This window comes from Eleginops maclovinus, chromosome 8 (genome assembly GCF_036324505.1).
Source record: "Eleginops maclovinus isolate JMC-PN-2008 ecotype Puerto Natales chromosome 8, JC_Emac_rtc_rv5, whole genome shotgun sequence".
Lineage (NCBI taxonomy): Eukaryota > Metazoa > Chordata > Actinopteri > Perciformes > Eleginopidae > Eleginops > Eleginops maclovinus.
Window position 1 is genome coordinate 22,162,586 of NC_086356.1, and position 21,442 is coordinate 22,184,027.

At 43.8% G+C, this 21,442-nt stretch overlaps 1 protein-coding gene and 1 pseudogene across 3 annotated transcripts in view; one reads left to right on the top strand and one right to left on the bottom strand.

Moving 5' to 3' along the window:
- mbd2 (methyl-CpG binding domain protein 2) overlaps positions 1 to 21,442 on the top strand; it is a 63,330-nt gene that overhangs the window by 18,073 nt on the left and 23,815 nt on the right. The window lies entirely within an intron of this gene.
- LOC134868789 (uncharacterized) lies at positions 11,138 to 14,258 on the bottom strand (annotated as a pseudogene).

The following is a 21,442-nucleotide window of genomic DNA, read 5'->3' on the forward strand; positions in this document are numbered from 1 at the left end:
GTATTTTCTCCAGCGGCAAGGTGGCTATCATACGCTCCCGCTTAGCATCGTGGGCGTCTTGCTCGAAGGCTAACCCAGGGCAATTAGGTAGCTAACGAGCTAATCTAACAAGTTAGCAGACGATCCTTTATACGTTGTATGGAGCAGACACACTGATAATTAGTGCTAACGGTGCTAAAATATAAATTAAATAATAATAACATTTCACTTACCAAAAAAACTGGAGACCAGAATTCTTAGACGGTCTGTTAGTACAATTAATCACAGAGCAAGTCATATTATGTCTGATATTTGCATTCAAAAGGCACCAACACCACCAACATGTCCGACAGTGCAGTGAATGTTAGCGGAGCTAGCAGAGTAGACAACTAGCGCGTAGCGTCCACTGACGGCGCTAACTTGTCAATTAAAGCGACCATGCCCTTAATTATGCATAACTTTAAGCCTTAATATAATTTAAACGGGAGCGTTCTATAGAAATTCACCCTCCTCACCATAGCCGTGGGAAGATGATTTGGGTTGGGGGTGCTGAAGACTGAGAGGTGTTCCGATAGGCTAAATAAAAGACAGGCATAGGCCTACGTGTGCGCAATATTTAAACACCACACGATGTATTTCATTGTAAACCAGATAGGCTACTGTGATGTGAACACTAAAACAAAAGGCTACTTATTTCAATAAAAAAATGTTTACAGCTTTAAAGACGGTATTGTAAATGAGCGACTTCCGAAAAAACATTAAACCAAACAAGCATCAACAGAAACCTGCAGTGTTCTCAGGGGCAGGGAAGAATGCACAATATGTCTATTAGTATCTGTTGAGCTGTGGTGCACTACTGTTGCACAGATAACGTTGCATTCGGAGGAAAAGCATACACGGAGAGTGAATTATCTTTAGCCGTACTTGGCGTATTTATTCGGTGTGCTCTGACACATCAGTCTCACGGTCAGAGCTACTACGGCATCAACTACTACTGAACAAGCATTTAGTTCAACCTTTTATAGGCTGTACCTTAGAATCGCACACAACTGAGAACAGTTATTATATCTCAACAATCTCAACTGACATGAAAAACAAAAAAGTCAGCGTCGAACTATTTACAGTAGCCTACACTGCTCGGCGGCAGCTGAGCTGATCAAATCAAGCGCTTACCGTTGGGCCTTTCACAGTACTACTCCAAACACGGACTGACGCTCAGGCGTCATGGAAATAAAATCTCTCATGAGCGCATTCATGTCCACATCGTCCATAATGTCTTTGTGGACATTCATCAATGAAAGATGCGTCAGCCTCTTCTGTGTCATTGTGGACCTTAACCAAGTCTTTAACCTTCTCAAAGTGGAGAACGATCGTTCCGATGAGGCCACTGATATTGGCAGAGCCAGACATAACTGGATGACTTTCTCAACCTCAGAAAAGAGAGCTCTCGTCTGTGGATGGAGATTACAAAGACGTGCTGCTACATCTTTAACTGTGGTGCACCGAGACTCCTTGGTGACAGTGTTCAGCATTTTAAGCTGGAGATCAAGGCGGCAGTTGTCCAGCTCCATAGGAAGCTGAAGGCTGTCCAAGTCCACTGTTTCTCCCTCTGCTGCTGCTATAACTGCCCTCTCTCTTTTCCCCGCTAGCGTCAAAGTCTCTTGGTCGAACCTTCTTTGAAGCTCCCCTGAAACTAGATCGACAGCCTCATAGAATTCCCGTTTCCAAGAGGCTGTTGGTGCGCTGCGAGTGAGTGCTTCTGGCTCTGCAGTTTGCCTAAATCGTGCCGGGGTTCTGCTCTCTCTCGTTTCTGGCATTTTGAGATCCATTCTTGAGGAATGTTCTTCCACCTTCTGAAACATCTGCACAACATTTGGGTCATCTCGAAGGGCCGCAATGCTGTTTTTCAGTACATTTGCGCACTCAAGTGTGCCAAGCGCACTCATTGTGGAGCTCTGCAGCTTCCGTGCCACAGCCTCACACGGTTCAAACAGTGCCTGGCAACAGAGCAGGCCGAAGAGAGTTCTGCCTTTACGGGCTTGCTTCCACAGCCCGACAATCTTTGCTCTGCTGTCACCTCTTGTGGTTTTGTCATCTTTCAACAACGTTAGTGTGGCCAGCAGAGTGTTGTAAGATGAACATATGCGCCTGATGGCTGTGGCCCGCACACACCACCTGGTTGGGCACAGGCCTAGGATGTTAACTGCAACCTCGTCGCAACTACTGAAAAGCGATTCATAAAGCTGTTTACGCTTTGACGACTCTCGTATCACACCAGCAACACCCCGCACAAAGTTTAATGTATCGGCCACTAGGCCAACTTCGCAGGCGACTTCTTGGAGAACTAAATCAAGTGCGTGGTTGTTGCAGTGAACGTACATGGACAGAGGGCACAGTTCTTTCAGACGGGCCTGGACTCCTGAGAAACAGCCGGACATATTACTAGCGCCATCAAAACAATAAGCAATAAGTCTTTCAATCGGAATGTTCAGTCTCAAAAACACATCCTTGATGCAAGAAAATAAAGTTTGTCCGGTAGAGTCAGGAGCATTATAAAAACCCAAAAACAAGCAATGCGCCTCCAGGCTGCTGTCAACAAACTGCAAACAACATGAGAACTGTTCTGTGGTGCTAATGTCAGTAGTGCCATCAGCAACTAGTCCATAAAACATGGATTCGGAAGAATTGGCGACAATGTTCCTCTGAATTGCATGCGCGAACTGTTGAATGATCTCGTTCTGTATGGTGTTTGACATCCAATTGTCTCGTCTCATAATCCACTCTCTTTCCTTCGGAAGATCATATGTTCGCTCCAGCATGTATCCAAACAGTATACCATCACGTGTAGTGTCTCCCCTGAACGGAATACCTTTGCTGCCCAAAAAACGAATACTTCTGAACAGTAGTTCCAAAACATGACGAGCAGTCGCCTGTTGTTTGCAAACTGCATCAGATAAGAGAGCGTTAATCGGTGTGCCTTCCAGTGCAGCAAGTCTCTGAATGGAGTCTGTGTGCAGTTTAGATTTTTCATGTTCGTTGAATTTTGAGGTAGCCTTACGCCAGTTTCCGAAACCACCCGACAGAAATGGGTTGTCTGCACGAACACTATCAGCATTGATCAGTCTTTTTTCTTTGGCTCTCAGGCAAGCAAAACACAAGACACGATCTATCTCTGGAACATAATGTAGCCACTTCCACCTGTTAAACCAGGATGGTGAAAATGTACGACTGTACGTTTCATTCCCACAACGTCGACCAGGAAAATTAAAGTTCAACGGTTGGAAAGGCTCAGTGGGTACACATCCACTGTCAGTGGCAGCAGCATTGTGCAGAGACGTGGCGGGCTTTGGAGGGCCGTTATTACCGTCATCATTTGTGTCAGTGATCTCTGCATCTTCTGAAACGGAGGATGAACTGCTGCTGCTAGCTGGATTTGTTTCCGTTTCTCCAATCTGGAGACACTCTGGTGGTGTAGACCTACTGGTTTTAGACACTGGTATTGGTAATCCACTGAAAAAATCTGAAATTCGTTTCTGTGCCATTTTAACGTTCAGGCTGCCATTTTAGCTTAAACAATCCCGTGGCTACTTCATATGACATCTGATATAACCAGAATGCACAGCGCTATCGAAAACGTTTTGAAGATTATTTTTGTAATAATTAAGAAACTGTATTAAACCATATTACACAACATAATTTTAAATTTTAGACATTTTATGCATTTAATAGTTTATGTATTTTATCGTTAGTTTTTTTTTGTCAACTGGCGGGGCTGCTACGATATTCCAACTGTCGGGACCAGACCTCCAGCAGGCTGCTGCAGCACCCCCAGCACCCCTACTTCCCACGGCTATGCTCCTCACAGTTGTCATGAATAGGAAAATTAGCTATAGAGACCAAAAGCTATTTTTGTACCACGCTGTAAACATGTTTATTTCTGCTGTAAAAATTGGCATTTTAACATGGGGGGGGGGGGTCTATGTAAATTGCTCTGTATTGGAGCCAGGCCACGCGGCCATTCGATGAACTGCAGTTTTTGGCACTTCCGTATGTGTTTCACTGATCAGCACCGGAGGTTACCCCTTGGTGTTACCTTGGTTGGTTATTGGCTAATGGCTGCACAACCCAAATAAACATTGTGACATCACAAAGTGTCCCAATCTGATCCGCTGATTTTCAGACAGATTTTTATAAAGATGGATAAGATAAAATAAGATAAGATAGGACTTTATTAATCCTGAAGGAAATTGTTGTGCCAGAGTTACAAAGATACAAAAAGAGAGAGAATCTTTTTCCCTAAACGTTCAGTCTCTAAACACAGAGGGGACACATATTGATGTATAAACATGAAGGAGTGGATCTTGCATAAATGGTGACCTTTAAGTACAGTACTTGAGTAAATCTACTTAGTTACTTCCCACCTCTGCACACATGTAGGTTTATCCACAGCATGGCTGCCTCACACAGCCAACAGCCATGCCCCCCCCCCCCCCCCCCCGATTTATTCACTGCAGCATGCACCCTGATCACCCCTCCCGCCTCTCTTTCCTCACTTTAATCTGCCTCAAATTGATCAGTTGCTGCTGAGGAAGTGTGTGGGAGAGAAGCTGCAATTGTGTGTGTGTGTGTGTGTGTGTGTGTGTGTGTGTGTGTGTGTGTGTGTGTGTGTGTGTGTGTGTGTGTGTGTGTGTGTGTGTGTGTGTGTGTGTGTGTGTGTGTTTTGCGATGGATGGTGTGTGTGTCCCTGCTCTCTGATGTTTCCTCTAAGAGCCGACAGATAACGGGACATTTTTTAAAGCACATTTGTTTTCTGAGGAGGGAAAATCGCCCATTGATGCAGATTTATGCAGATTGGCTGGATGGAAGTCGTTTGGGCGAAAAGAGACGCTGAGAGTCAAGGAGTGATTACTAATGGGCGTTTATAACTGGACCAGAGAATGAGGGCAGAGGCCAGTGTGTGTGTGTGTGTGTGTGTGTGTGTGTGTGTGTGTGTGTGTGTGTGTGTGTGTGTGTGTGTGTGTGTTTAACTGTTGAAACAGCCATTCAAAGTGTTCACAGACAGCTCAGACTGCTCGGTGTGTTTGGGCTGCTGTGACTGGTGTTGCTTCCTGCTAATTTATTAATATTGGTTTAATGGGTGAGTTGGTTCTCTGTTTACTCTGTACCTCTACTAAGGATGTCACAATATACCAGTATTTACGGTAACTGTGATATTTAAAAAATGAAATATTGACGATATGTAAATAATACACATATGATAATATCGTACATAATCCAACGCCAATAACTATCTTGTTCACACTTCCAACCCCAAGATGGCGATAACGCTCCTTAAAACTGGTTGCGCCACCCCGCCAAAAAACTGAGAAAATAAGACGCGGTAACTAGCTAGCTAGCAGCTAATACCACAGTGTATGCTGTGCTGTGTGGCCTCTACTGTTGCACAAAACCATGTGGGAGGAGAGTTGCCTCGCCAGTGTGGGAGTTTTTTAAATTTCGTAAACGGGGTGTTAGAGATGGAGACCCCAGTCTGTAAGAAGTGCCAAGCAACAGTAAGCGCTAAAGGGGGCAACACTACAGACCTGTCCCCCCACCTTCGCGTCCATCACCTGCAGACTTCGCCACGGTACAGAGAGTAAGTTGCAGTTAGTTTGCTAGCTCAGAGACGATACATGTTACATTGCGGTCTTAGTTGTGTTAAAGCTTAGTTATCATGGCGTTGGACTAAACAGTATTTTCTCTCCCCTGGTTGTTTGTTATGCAGCCGCAGCGTAAGGAAAGTAGATATGGCTAGTGCATGTCAGAATGAAGCCATCACTAAATCATTGGCCTACTTTATAGCAAAGCATGATGTCTTGTAAAATTGTTAGACAGGCCAGGGTTTAAAGCACTAATGACAACAGTGGCTCCAAAATAGAAAACCCAAGAAGACAACAGTTTTTGTTGTTATTTTTGTACGCTAGACACAAAATGCACAATAACCTAATGACTTTGAGATGAATTTGACTGATAGTATTATTATTATTATTATTATTATTATTTAGTTAAGATTTTCTATAGATATCGCGATAATGTCGTTATCGTGAATTATTTTGGCCACGATAACCGTGGAGTGAAAATCTGATATTGGGCCAGCCCTAACCTCTACATGTTCTGCTCTCTCTGGAACATGATATAGTCGGCAGCCGTCACACACCCATGCTGTCTCTATGCTGCAGAGATAAAACAAGAAAGGGAAACACATCCTATGATTCTCAAAATGTGTTTCCATCAGGTCAGTAGTTTAGAGTACAGATACTAGACACTAGAACCGCCATATAGTTGCTGTGTCTTTTATTTAGCGGGCTACCATATCAACAGCTAGCTAGTTAGGTTTGATAGTTAGACATGGATATAAACATGAGTGAGAATTTGATGGTTAATGTTGCCATGCATTTAGTGGCACACAATACCCTAATCATTATGTTGAACTACCCGCTGAAAGGTCATGTGACCAACAGCCACTGTTAGGAATACTGTGACCAGAGCTGCTCAGTAGTGAACCGTGCATTTCACCCCTAGGCCTTCAGTAGTGTCCTACCTGAATAAATCCACCTCTTAAGACCATCATTATGACGTCAGGGCTATAGAAACCATTAATTATGCAAATGTAGCAAGAATGAATGCCGTTACTATAGGAAGAAACCCAAATAACACAATTCCACAAGTCTCCTTTCACTGCAGCCAGAGCTGCACACATCGTCTCTAGCAGAAGCATCAATATAACTTCATAAAATGAAAAAAAAAGTAAATTAAGGTCACTATAGCCTTAACTTACCAATATGTTTGATTATTTGTACACAAAATCCATCCTCCTTTCTTTCCTCAAGAAGAGCTCAATTACTCTGTTGTAGTGGATCAGTTGGGAATATCAGGCATTGCCAGCGTTACAGTTCTCAGTGCTCCTCGGAGGCTGAGAGCTGAGGTACCACTGTAGTTAGTGAGTTGGAGGTGGTGGACAAACCCTTTCCTCGGCTGCGACAGGCATGCTAGCTTTACCAAAACCATTTTTCCTCCACTGGCAGCCATTGTGGGTTGAAAAAACAGCTTTAAAATCTACAGGTAAATATTTTCGCTTGTGCAGGTTGTTAAGGCCGCTACAGATGCTATGTGTCAGCAGGTCGCTACACATGCTAGTGTTTGCTAGCGCTGACGATCCGATCAAAGGAAGTGAAAATGCCGACGCCATCGGAGGCCTGCCAGGGGGCCCTAGGGTCGCCAACTGGAAATCTGATTGGTCAATTCAACAGTTTCATTGCCACTTGTTTTAAGCTACAAGGCCCGCACAGCTGATTCTGAAAGCCTCAGGCAGATTCATACATTGCCTCTGTAAAGCGACTTTGAGCACCTTTAAAAGCACTTATTTTAAATACATATACATGTATTATTATTATTATTATTGTTGTTATTTATTCCTTTGACCCAGCAACCCCGGGCGCTGCCCACTGCTCCTAGTACTAGGATGGGTTAAATGCAGAGGACTAATTTCACTGTGTGTGCTCTGCTGTGTGCATGTATGTGACTAATAAAGAGGGTTTCATCCTCCGATTCTATCCCCCTTCTATCCTCTACATTGTGACTCAAATATGATTGGATAAAAGCTCCAACATTAACAACCATTACTGGACACAGCGCAGCAGAGCGCAACACAGAGGAAAGGTCTATGATGGAGAGAATTGACTATTGGAAATAATTCAATACATGTTAGTGTAGAAACTATATTAGTTATACTACATTTTAGTCAGGGATTCTGATAGAGTTTAGTCCAGCAGAGAAGGCCTTGCTGGCTCGACGGCCCACCCCTGGAGCTGCTCACACACTTCAGCTTCTCTATCCAATAAATAAGTGCATCCATGCAGTGTAATGAAAGGTGTTAGTCCAACTGAATTTGATCAAATACAGCTGGAATATAAATAGTTTTATTAACAAAAAAAAAAGTCTTTGTCCAATTATTTCTGATGAGGTGTTTTATATTGACAAACTGAGAAAAAATGTGCTATAGTGTTTGAAAAATGTGATCAATGGAAACATGACACACATGCGCTCACACACACACACACACACACACACACAGACACACACACTAACTCCGTAACTCCAAACTGTTCTCATCTGAAGTACTTAAGTACATTTATGTTATGTATTATTCTCCATGTATGTTGTCTTTGTTTACAGCCGCTGGTGAACCTTCTAAGGCTGTATGCGGGTGTGGTTCCTCCACCTTTATCCAACACTCTGCTGTTATTAGTTTAGGTCCTAGACAAAGTTAATGAATCCATCTCCTCATCTCAATCTGAGGATGACAAGGAAGGATGTATTGTTCCTTTAACTGTGCAGACTGGGGTTGTTATCTGATCGAGACTAAGGATCCACACTGCTGACTGTGTGTGTGTGTGTGTGTGTGTATGCGTGTGTGTGTGTGTGTGTGTGTTTTAATTTGCAGAGGAGCTGATTCCTGCAGCATTTTTCAGCTGCTGGTAATTAGTGGATGTTGAGACACAGAGAATGATCTGCTTCAAAGTCATTCTCAAGGCTGATAAGGTGTGTGTGTGTGTGTGTGTGTGTGTGTGTGTGTGTGCGTGCGTGCGTGCATGCGTGCGTGTACACTGTCAGTCAACTGGATTGCCTCGATTAAGGTGCTGATTATCAGGGTATTCTAATTATTAGGAAATAATTAAAACTGCACTGAGGATTAATCAGACTGAAACATGAAATACTGAAACACTGGAGGAAACATTCAGACACATTAATAGGCTGAAACAGTGAAACAATGAAACATCAGACCTAATCATATTAAATAGTGTGTAAAGAAGTCTGTCTGGTTGTTTTAGCAACACCTGCATTCTCCTTGTTGAAGACGGAGAATAACAACACAATGATGGGTGCAGAATGGAAGTGTAAATATGGAAGCGCACAAGGGATTTACATTGCGCAATAGAATGGATTAAAGTTGAGAGAGGGTACAACAAAAAGAAACTTGGGGTTGTGTTGGTGAAACATCACTCTGTTAGAAAAAGAACTTGGGGTTACTTAACGTAACCTTGGTTCTTTGATAACTTTGTTCGGTGTCTCACTATGGGAGATATAGACCACTCCCGGATTGCATAAACTTTCCCGAAGACCATAATATAGCTCAACCAGGCAGTAATTAACACAGGGAACCTGGTGTGTCTGCCTCTAGCACTGCTTGTGCCAAGGATGGTCTCGAGACATCCAGCCTATAAAATCGAACAAAATTTTGGGCCAAGCCCAGCTCGCCGCCGCACAAATCAAAGTCAAAGTCCACTTTATTGTCAAAATGTCTACGTGTTATACATACAGAAAATTGAAATACCGTTTCTGGCAGTCCCCCAGTGCAAATATAAACAAGAACATATAACATAAAAAGATAAGAGCCTAGGAAAAAAAAGGGAGAGTAAAAAGGGGTATACAAAAAAAACCTAAGTAATATATACATATATTAGACACAATATCCTGCTCCTCATCTGAAGAGACTGTGGGTTGATGAAAAGCTCATAGTTCCTTGACAGGGTAGAGTGGACATTCCGTTTCCAGACACTGGAGAAATTTGGCCTTGGTGCATCGTTTATTAAATGGGTCAAATTATTATATCAAAATCCTAAAGCATCTGTGGTGACGAATGGCAGGAAATCCCCCCCTTTTGAGCTTCATAGAGGGACAAGGCAGGGCTGTCCTTTATCTCCCTTAATCTTCGCGCTGCTACTTGAACCATTAGCAATTGCTATAAGGCAAAATGACAACATAGTGGGCATAAAGGCTGGTGGAGGGGAACATAAGCTGCTCATGTACGCGGATGACATTTTGATACTATCCAGAAGCCCCACAACAACGATGCTTCACATCCTCAACTTGATCAACTCTTTCTCAGACGTATCAGGTTACAAAATAAACTGGTCGAAGTCTGAGGCAATGCCCCTATCAAGACTCTGCCCACCTAGTATTAGACAGGGATGGCCATTTGCATGGCGGCCATCTGGTCTAACGTATCTGGGTATCAAGCTCACTCCACAGCTGGAAGACATAATGATGAACAACCTAATCCCATTAATTGAGAAAATAGAGCCTATTTTGCAAAATTGGACCAAGCTGGGGTTATCGCTCTTGGGGAAAATCCATATTTTAAAGATGGTAATGGTTCCTAAAATTAACTATTTAAGTTATATGCTACCGTTGAGCTTGCCACGCAATGCGCTATTGAAATATAATGAAGGTGTATACACATTTCTATGGAATGGCAAAAAACCATATATAAATCGCACAAAACTTTATGCAGCCATAGAGGACGGTGGCCTAGGCCTTCCCCATATAGATTGGTATCACTATGCATTTTGTTTGAAACAGTTATCCCAAATATATATGACAGCTGGACGAGCAACAATGTCATGGTTTAAAGTTTCAAGGGAAATGCAGACACGTCTGATTAATTATAAAATCATCAATAGAACATATTGGACCCCGAGTAAAATGGCAAGGCTAGGACTCAGAGACTCGGACTTGTGTTGGAGATGTGATGCTGTATGTGGCACTCTCTTACACATGTTGTATTCATGCCCCATGATTGATAGCTTATGGTCAAAGATTATTGCCTTCATTAATACGGTGATGGCTTCTTCTCTGGTACAGGGACCAATGCTTTGCATGCTAGGTATGGTACCAAAGGAAAGTGGTCTGAATGCATACCAGATCTCATGGTGAAGAATAGCCCTTATTACTGGATGTAGGATAGTGTTGCGATACTGGAAAACTAAAGGGGATATATCCCTTAAGGAATGGATGGATGAAATAGCCAAAATCTCCTCCTATGAAAGAGTATGTTATAAGATGATGGATAGAATAGATATTTACATGAAAGTATGGGGCCCCTTTGTGGTGGCGACTTGAAATGCTGAAGAGTTCCACCCTTTCAAATAATTCAAAACACAAAAATGAAGCAACAATGTGATGTACGATGTATTTGATGGATAAATATAAGGTGTAGTATCCTGATGGGGGCAGGATGGTTTGCATATTGCGTATCATGTATATCGTGTATATCATGGAGGATGCTCTACCTCTCTGTACCATTCCCTTTGTCCGTCTTGTCTGTTTTTGTCCTGTCTATGTTGTAGCTTGCTGTGGTTCTTTGACATTTTGATATGTGATGTATTTAACAGGCTGTGTTGGTATGTAGTCTTTCTTTTTCTGAAAAAAACAATAAAAGAAAAAAAAAAGAAAAGCTCATAGTTCCACCATTGGACATCTGTATGCTGATTCCACCACCTTAGGCACAAAAGCTGGATCGGGCTGCAAGCAGACCTTGGTAAGCCCTGGGGTAAACTGCAAGCAGGAAGGGTGGATAGATAAAGCCTGTAAATCGCTCAAATGCTTTGCTGTGGTCAAAGCTAAGAGCAACACTGTCTTAAGAGACAAAAATGTCATCCCATCCGCCTCCATAGGTTCAAATGGGTAATGACAGAGTGCGTCAAGTCCTGGAAACTGGGAGTTTGTGTCGAGCCCCTTTCATGAAGCGACCAACCAAAGGGTGCTGACCCACAGGCTTATCTCCAAAACCTACATGACAGGCAGAGATAGCTGCTAAATATACCTTAATTGTAGAAAAGGCCTTACCCTTATCTACTAAACCTTGCAGGAAACACAACAGGCAAACCACTGAGCACTGAAAATAAATGACGTGCCTAGAGTTGCACCACTCTTCAAAGATGCGCCACTTACCACTGTAAAGTGAGAGCGTAGAGGAAGCCCTAGCACTCTGAATGGTGTCAATGACCTGTGCAGGCAGACCTGCTGCATTCAGGTTCCACCTTTCACGGGCCAAGCCCAGAACGCTAGACGGTCTGGATGAGGGTCGTAGATCTCCCTGCACGCCTGGAACAGAAGGTCCCTGCGTATGGGGAGAGGCCACGGATCGTCTGCTAGAAGCTGAATTATTTCCACCACCTAATGCTTGAATGGCCAGTGTGGAGCCACCAACATTTGCGACAAATTCTGCTCTCTCATTAACCTAATTGGCCATGTGTGGGCCAGAGCATCCACACCCAGGGAGGCACATGTGTTTGACAGGGAAAAATACAGCGGACATGGAGCGTTTTCCTTCGAGGCGAAGAGATCTACGGCCGTATCTCTGCCAAATTTGCTCCGCCACCTGCGGATTGAGAGTCCAATCCCCGCACAGGGGGTCCTCAGGATAGAAGATCAACCCTTGTTCAAAACGCCTGGCACATGTGTCGCTCGAAGGGACAGGAGCCTCGTGCTGCTCCACAGGATTATCCTCCGAGCTAACTTGTGCAGCTGTAGTGAGTGTATTGATGTATTCTACTACCGTGGTGTTGTCTGTTTTCACCAAGACATGGCAATCTTGAAGAACGTGTAGGAAGTGTTTTAGTGCAAAAAACACTGCCCAAAGCACCAAGAGGTTTATGTGTGCCTGAGCCAGCCTCGGGCTCTAGGTGCCATTCACTGCCCATCAAAGTCGCGCCCCGTCCTGACAGGGAAGCGTCCGTCGTCATAGTTCCTCTCCATGGGCGGAGAGCCCACACACACACGCCGTTGTTATTTTTACACGGCGGCAGAGGTGCCGGCGCGCGCACAGGTGCAACGCCGTGACCCACCGCTGAAAATCTTTCATCAGTAAAAGTCCCAAATGCACGACCGATATCACTGACGCCATCAGCCCGAGAAGGCGCAGGCATACTCTGAATGAAACGATCTTCTCTCGGTGGAAGAGGGAGAGACACTGAGTGAAAGACACTAATCTCCCCTCTGAAGCATGACGTGATACGAGAGGAAATTTATTTTGAAATCCAAATATTCTGTACATTGTGCAGGTTCCACACGACTCTTGGTCCAGTTTATATTGAACCCAAAGTCTGTCAGATGATTTATCACCCTGACGGAGTCCTTGACTGCCTGATCCTGTGAGTGGGAGCATATCAGATAGTCGTATATGTACGAGAATATTCTGATGCCGCTGTCTCTCAACGGAGACAGAGCCGCTTCCACACACTTGCTGAATACCCTCGGGGCTAATGAAAGTCCGAACGGGAGGGCTTGGTACTTGTATGCTCTGCCCTGAAAGGCAAATCTGAGATATTTCCTATGTGGGGTATATATTGCTATGTGGAAATACGCGTACAAATCGATTGTAACAAACCAAACTACCGGACGAATACTACGACAGAGTACCCTGTGTGTTAACATCCGGAAATTGTATTACCGTAGGTGTCTGTTTAACACACAAAGATCTAGAATGGGACGGAGCTTCGGGATGAGGAAGTAAGGGGAGTAAAAACCTTGCTAAGCCTCCTCTTTTGGGACGGCTCTGATTGCCTGTTTGCTTAGCAGGGAGGCTATTTTTTTCTCCAGCACTTCTGCTGAATCCCCCTTTGCTACTGAATCTAACACACCGTTAAATCTGGGTGGTTTCATACCGAACTGTAGCCTGTATCTCTGACAAATGGTGAACAAAACCCAGGGATGAACTGCGCATGCACGCCACTTGTCTGTATTGACTGTCGTCACCTGCTTCACCTGGGATGTCAAGGAGAGGTCTCCCCACAATGGAGCTTGCGCTCCCCGTGTGGGGGCAATGACATTGGCTTGATTTTATTTTGCTTTTTGTGTGACCTTTCACCCTTGGCTCTGGGCCTGGTTGTGATAATGCCAACTTTATTTTGTTCTTTTTTGAACATTGAGAAAGTGCTTGGTGACACTGTCTCAACTGTTGCCCCTAATTCTCCTCCCTTTGGAACTGATGGGAGAGAAACTGAGAGAGGACCCCTGGTAAACTGAACTTTTGGGCCTCTGAAAAGTGAAATTGGGGGCTTTGTCCCACCTAAATCCTCCTTTTCTTTGTTGGAGGGGGAGAGGGAGAAGGAAGGAGTGCTAGGTGGCACGCTTCTTCTTCCGTTCCCCGGGGGGTGGGAGGGGCGGTTTCTCGCTGCCACTGCAGCAAACAAGTGTTTGTCCCATGGTTTGGGGTTTTCTGACCGAGGCTGCTGGTTGGAATGACACAGGTTAAAAGTTTCGCCCTCTTGTTTTTTTACGGTGTTGGCCTCCCTCATTTTCTCCAGAGCTGGACCGAAAAGACCCTTGGTGCAGCGTAGGATGAGGTCATTCACTACACAGATCTCCTCCCAGAGGGCAGGGTTAGGTGACCCGGTGTCCAGCTGTCGGCCCACCTCCTCCAGAATCTCACCCTGGTACACAGAGAGCAGTGTCATTGCATTGAGAGAGCAGACTGACTGCACTGCGTACCTATACACCCTCTGAAAAACTGAGGTGGTGAGACGCTCGATCTTGTTAGGGAGAGCCAGAGGTGGGACCAAGTCATTGTTTTGCAAGTCACAAGTTAGTCTCAAGTCTTTGCTTTCAAGTCCCGAGTCAAGACAAGCAAGTCCTGAGTCAAGTCCCAAGTCCTACCGTTTGAGTTTCAAGTCCTTTCGAGTCCTTTTAACAATGGAAAATAATATTTACAAAAATCATGTATGCTTTTAAGATCTGTATATGTTTATCAAACCAAGAACATTGTTCAAACACATTTGAAATAAACAAGAAAGTGCTGACATTGTATTTCCCTTGCTTATTGCACTATAACTGTCTCAAAAGATCCTCATTTTTGCAAAAAACTCTTAAATCTAGCCTTGAACTAAAAAAAGTGTATTCACCCTCAAACAGGTATTTGGAGGAACACAGAAACAGTTGAATGTAACTTTTCCAAATGTGTTACCAGTTTATACAACATATTTTCAGTCTTTCTAGCTCATTTCAAAATGTAAGTGTAACCTTAACCTTTTCAAACATGTCCCCGCTTTATACAAGATATCCTCACTCCCAAAAAAGTGTGTGTTTGTGTGTGTGTGTGTCTGGAAGGGGACTAGATGTGAAGTGTCATGAACATGACAATGAACAGAGTTGTGCTTTTCTATGTCAGGGCCCTATGCTGTATTGCATTTGCAAAAGATCAAATTGGCCAAAAGTCTGTCAGTCATTTGTGCACGATGGGGACGTAGTATGGTGCCACCATGGCTGAAAACTCACTCCACTGGAGCACTAGAGGCAGGCACTGCCAAGACTCTGGTGGCCACTCGGAAGAGTGAAGGAAGAGACTTCATGTTCAGTGCCCAGAACAAAAGGGCGTTCTGTCCTTCCTGTGTCTAGGTAGTGTCTTAGCTGTAGTGCTGGAGTGGTCCCAACATCCTTCTTCTGCCTCTTATGGTATGCAGCAAACAGCCCTTCTCCTTGTCCAAGGTCCTCTTGCTCTTCTTCATCAACCAGAGGCACAGGTTGCTCAGTCTCTGCAGCATCTTGCAGGATCAATTCTGGAAAAACTTTTAACAGCAGAAACAAAAGAGCCCTTATTACCATTGGTGTTGGTGATACAGTGTTAGACTGAAAAATGCAATTATTGATGCTGTCAATAAGATCAGACTACGAGAAAAAAAGTTGCATTGAAGTCAATAATATTTACCTTTAACTTGTTGTGCCACCTCTGCCTTGATGTCACGATTGACCAGTACATGGTGCTCCACCCACAGCAGAGAAAAGGCTGGATCCAAGGCGGCTGCTTTGAGGTAGACTGCGTCTAAAAAGGGGGCAGTGATCCCATCTTGAGTCCCGGCCATCTTCACGTTAATGAAGATCCCAAGAAATATTTTGTTCAGGGATGCCTGGAGACTTCCGACCAGGCCGCTCAGGAAACGAACTTGAGGCTTCAGTTTCTCAAGGTGATGATTGAGGGACAAGACGGATGGAACAACTGCACTGATTGTGACGACCTTATCTCCCTGTTTCAAATCAGTTGCTTCTCCAAACGGCTTCAAGATGTCCACCAACTCCTTCAACAGATTCCACTCTCGTGGTGTGAATGACAACTGCTTATGCCCAGCCTTTTCTAGAATGGCACAGAGCTTTAGATGATCACACTGGAGAACTGCCTTTACTTGCCTCAGTGTTGAGTTCCATCTTGTGTTGACTGCAGCAGGGATGCCTTTCTGTTCCCCAAATTCACTATCAAACACATCTTTGAATGCTGTGCTTGTGTGCAGCAATGAGCTAAGTTTTGATAACTTGGAAAGAGAAGGACATGCCCCTTTTGTTTCTTTCAAACCGTTTCCCACCACCAGCTGAAGAGTATGCGCAAAACACTGCAGGCGCTGTTTCTTTGCCGTAGCAGCATCTACCGTTTGCTGTTCTTCCAGGGTTAAGTCACACCAGAGATCAGGGTCATCAAGATGATCTCCGTCATCGTCGTCTTGTTCACTGGGGAAGCACACAGTGAATGCCTTTCACATGTTAGCAGCATTGTCACTAATAATGTAGTCCAATTTATCTTTGATGTTGTATTCATCGCATATTGACTCAAATTGGTCACAGATTCGTTCAGCTGTGTGTGAGCCTTTGAAGCGATTGCAGGCCAAGAGATTTGTATTTAGCTGTGTCCTCTCTTTAGCTGTCTCTTTCTCTATCCAGTGGACCGTGACACCAAGGAATCCCCTCATCTTTTGGTCAGACCAAATGTCCACAGTGACTGAAACATGCTCAGTGTTGCTCAATTGAGTTTTTAATCTTGAACGTCTCTCCCCAGCGAGGCTCTCTGTTTTTGATGTCAACGTTCTGCGACACACTGGGCTGTACTTACTGTCAATTACTGTCAGAAAGTGCTGAAAGCTCTTGTGTTCCACAGTAGACAGGGGAAGGTTGCAATCAATAATCAGGTCGGACAGTATTGCGTTGGTGATAGCCTTCTGCTGTGGATGACTCATGCTGTAATGCGCTACACGACTGTCCAAGAATTGTGAGATTGAAGACTGTTGTGGTTCATCTATGATGCTTTTACTCATCTGGTATTCTTCAAATCTGTAACAGGTAAGCATATAAAACAGATGTCAGAGAGTCCCTTATAGCCACACATAAATTGCATTTGAAACTATCTCCTCATATATCAATGCTAACATTGTGTTAATATTTATTTTTGTATTATTATGAATTGTATTGTATACCCTAAGATTGTGTTAGTTTTAACATTACATTGATAAAATACATTTCCATTTTCAGTGTACACTTACTATATTAATTTATATTTTTCCTGCTTTACCTTGCCATCAAGCAGCCCTTTCCGACAGGAAACTGAAGTATGCTTGTTGATTCACTCTCTCCAGCACACCTGATTCCATTGGCAAAAACAGCAATTGTACCTGCATCACACAGAAATTGCTGGTCTACTGCTGGCTCAATGATTAAGTTTAATTGTGCTATTCTATGTCTTCGTTGATAGTTCAGCTTTGTTGTGATTTACCTAAATTACATAAACGACCTCAATGAGGCAGAGTAGACTAGCAACTCCTTCGTGCTGCAAAGTAAAAAATAGCCATTTTTGTCAATGGAATCTGGTGGTCTGGAGAGAGTGAAACATACTTAGTTTTCCTATTGGAAAAAATCGTCTGGCAGCAAGCTAAAATGGTACACATATTTATAATATAAAGTACATTAAACTGACCTTGATTTGATTAGGCTTTCTTTAGTTTTGCTGCTGGCAGCAGTCTACTGTGTATGATCCACTGACTAGCTGCTAAGTACTTACAATCTCGCTTCAAAAAATCCTAAACTATCCTTTTACAATATGAGTATGGATAAGTTTACTATTTTGCACTTTGAGCCCCATTTCTGGTTTGTCTAGGATGAAATAGTGCATTTGACACCGACATTTTAACGAGTGGTCCCCCATGCTTCATGTAAGGGCATTCATAAAGTGGTCCTTAAATCAACCATAAACGTTCGTTTTCAAAGATGTGCAACTCACCGAGTGGTCACTGGTTAGTGGTGATGTTCCAAAACGAGTGTCTTAGCGAAATACAGTTTCTGTCTGGTTTAATTGGCCATTTTGTATTCCAAATATCAAGCGGAAGTTAATAGCCTAATCCAGAGGTCTTCAACAGGGGGGTCGCGACCCCCAGGGGGTCCGCGGAGGTACTGCAGGGGGGTCGCGAAATCTTTGGTTGATTAGACAATTTTTTATATATATTTTTTTTTTATACAAACCGTTTTTTCCCACAAATTGCAATGTCTTTAAATGCACAACACAAATCCAAAATATTATAGCGAACGGAAAAATGGAGGCAGATGTGCCAATCACGAGGCCGTGTGACACACGCTGGCTCATAGACATAATATTATGTCTATGCGCTGGCTCTGTCAGGTTCCCCGTGATTGGACGAGAGCCTATTCAGGCCCCAGTTTATTGAAGACCCAGACACAGGGATGCACGCAGCAATTATTGAGAAGACCATACATATAAAATGGATCGTTTTGTAACTCGAGCCAAAAAATCAACAAGCACAAGCGAGATACCATCCACCAGTGAACATGCAAGTGACGAGGCAGAACCTGCTGCGCCTGCAGATGTTGCAGCTAATAAGGGTAAGCGCAAAAGGGAGAAGACACGAAAATATTCAGATCATTATCTGAAGTTCGGGTTTACCTTTAAGGAGACAGATGGCATTGAGTTTCCAATGTGTGTCATTTGCTCTACTGTTCTTTCAAATGAATCTATGAAGCCATCAAAGCTGCAGCGTCACTTGGAGACAACACACAGCCACTTAAAAGACAAACCTGTTGAATACTTCCAAGCTAGCCTCAAATCCCTCCAAGGTCAACAGACATTGATCAGAAAATCAGCCAAAGTTGGGGAGCTAGCTTTGAAATGCTCTTATCAAATTGCTCTTCGGATTGCCCAGAAGAAACAGCCATACACACTTGCAGAGGATTTAATATTGCCTTCAGCAACCGATATGTGTAAAACCATGTATGGAAATGATATTGACATTAATAAACTGAAAACCATTCCAGTGTCGGACACAACCATAGCTCGCCGTATAGACGAGATGGCATCTGATGTGAGGATTCAACTGATAGAGAAGCTGAGGTTGGCAGATGCATTTGCGTTACAATTAGACGAGTCAACAGATGTGTCGAAGGACGCCCAGCTTCTGGCGTTTGTGCGCTTTGTCGATGATAAGGAAATGCAGGAGGAATTTTTGTTTTGTAAGTGCCTCCCTCAACGCACAACTAGTTCTGAAATCTTCAAAGTGATCGATGTTTTTTTCGGAGAGAATGACATTCCGTGGACAAAATGTATTGCGCTGTGCACTGACGGTGCAAGAGCCATGGCTGGTTTAAAAAGTGGGCTAATCGCGCTTGTAAGGGATGTGTCTCCGCAAGTGATTTGGACGCACTGCATGCTACACAGGGAGTCACTTGTTGCCAAAGATATGAGCGCTGAATTGGCAGATGTCATGGACTCGGTAGTGAAAGTAGTCAACCTAGTCAAGAAGAGCTCATTGCAAACACGTCTCTTCTCGAATCTCTGTGCTGCTGAGGGAGAAGAACACACTGCGCTACTCTACCATTCCGAGGTTCGGTGGCTTTCACGTGGAACAGTGTTGTCACGTGTGCTGGAATTGCGCAAGTCTATTCGGGAGTTTTTACTTCTCCAAAAGCGCACAGAGCTGGCTGCACTTTTCAGTGACAATGTTTGGGTCACCAAACTTGCCTATCTTGCTGATGTTTTCGCTGAGCTGAACAAACTGAACAGTTCAATGCAAGGCCGCAATACCCATGCCATTCAACTGTATGACAAAATGGAAGGCTTTCTAAAAAAAATCAAAAGGTGGAGGGAGCGCATCGGGGAGGAAATATTTTCCATGTTTCCATCAGTGGATGAGCTGGGAGATTCTGCTGTGCTCTCGCCCCCCATTACACGCGCAATTCTTGCTCATTTGGAGGCGCTCGAGGGACAATTTGGGCACTACTTTTCTGAGGCTGACTCCTGGCGCAGGGACAAGACATGGATACTGTTTCCATTCACAGACAACGCAGCAGACGGCACACACCTGACAGTGACGGAGGAGGATCAGCTAATCGAACTATCCACTGAGAGTACGTTCAGACACATATATGACACAAAACCACTCACCCAGTTCTGGATCTCTTGCCAGAAAGACTTTCCGCAATTGGCAGGAAAAGCCATGATGAGCCTTTTGCCCTTTGCCACAACCTATCTTTGCGAAAGTGGATTTTCCTCACTGACTTACTTGAAAAACAAATACAGGTCAAGGCTGCAGCCTGAGGCTGATATGACCCTCTGCCTGACAACCTCCATCCGTCCAAGGCTGGATCAGCTGTGTGCTGCTCATCAGGGTCAGACATCTCACTGATGTGAGAGTACGTGTGCCATCCACAGATGGTTTGAGGATTCATTGTCCCATCTACATGCATGTTTAGTGTTAAAATCTCATAGCTCAGTGTTTGTTTATAAATGACAGTGGCACAGCCACTCTGCACCTTGCACTTGTTTAAAGTTCAAACTTTTATTGTGATTTATTTTAATAGCCCTGTGTTGTGTGCAAGATATATGTCCATAAATGGCAGTGGTACGGCCACACTGTACCTTGCACTTGTTTAAAATAAAAACATGAATATATTAACCTGTGTATTATTTGAATAGCTTAGTATTGAATGTACAATAACAGTATCTATGTTTACACACTGCACTAGGCCCCGTTTAATATAAAACACAATTGTATGCCATATTAATAGTAGGGGGTCCCTGCTCCAACTCTCCATCAGTTTGGGGGTCCCTGGCCTGAAAAACGTTGAAGACCCCTGGCCTAATCAGTTCATAGCTAGTTCCACAATAGCAAATATCACGGATGGAAACCAAATATTTCGCCGATATATTTTTTAAAAACAACTACGAACACCACTTACCACTCGGTGAGTTGCTCATCTTTGAAAACAAATGTTTAGGGTTGTTTTAAAGACAACGTTATGAATGCCTGTAGCCAACCATTCTGAAGCAGGGGGTGATTCCAAATTAGCCAAAAGCTGCAGACTGGACCAATCGTCAACATTTCTATTTCATCCAAGACGACCCAGAAAGGGGGCTCAAAGTGCAAAATAGTGAACTTATCCATTAATGAACCCACAGGAGATACCGTTTAGCGTGTTTGGAAGCCAAGGTGTTTACAGTCTCATTGACATGTAGCTAGCTGACAGTTAGCCAATAAGCTAGTGTTGGCTTTCATTCAAAACTTAGTTGGAAGTTGTCGCATCTCTGTCTGTTATCTTCGTCCCGCATGTTTTACAGACTGCAGTTTTTTTTTTGTTGACCACCTCAACGTTTTTAAATCCAAACGAAACTACCCGTGGTATCATTGTTGCCTACTTGGCGCCTTATAGTTTGTTCCGCCTCGTTGGTTGTCCAGTACTTTGATTGGTTGGATGCTGTCAGATCAAAACAACGTGGATCTAATTTGATTGGATGTCATGCCACACACACGTTACGCACACAGATGCACACAGGTGCAAAGATAGCGGTGTCCATGTCGACATACTTTTTAATCTTTGG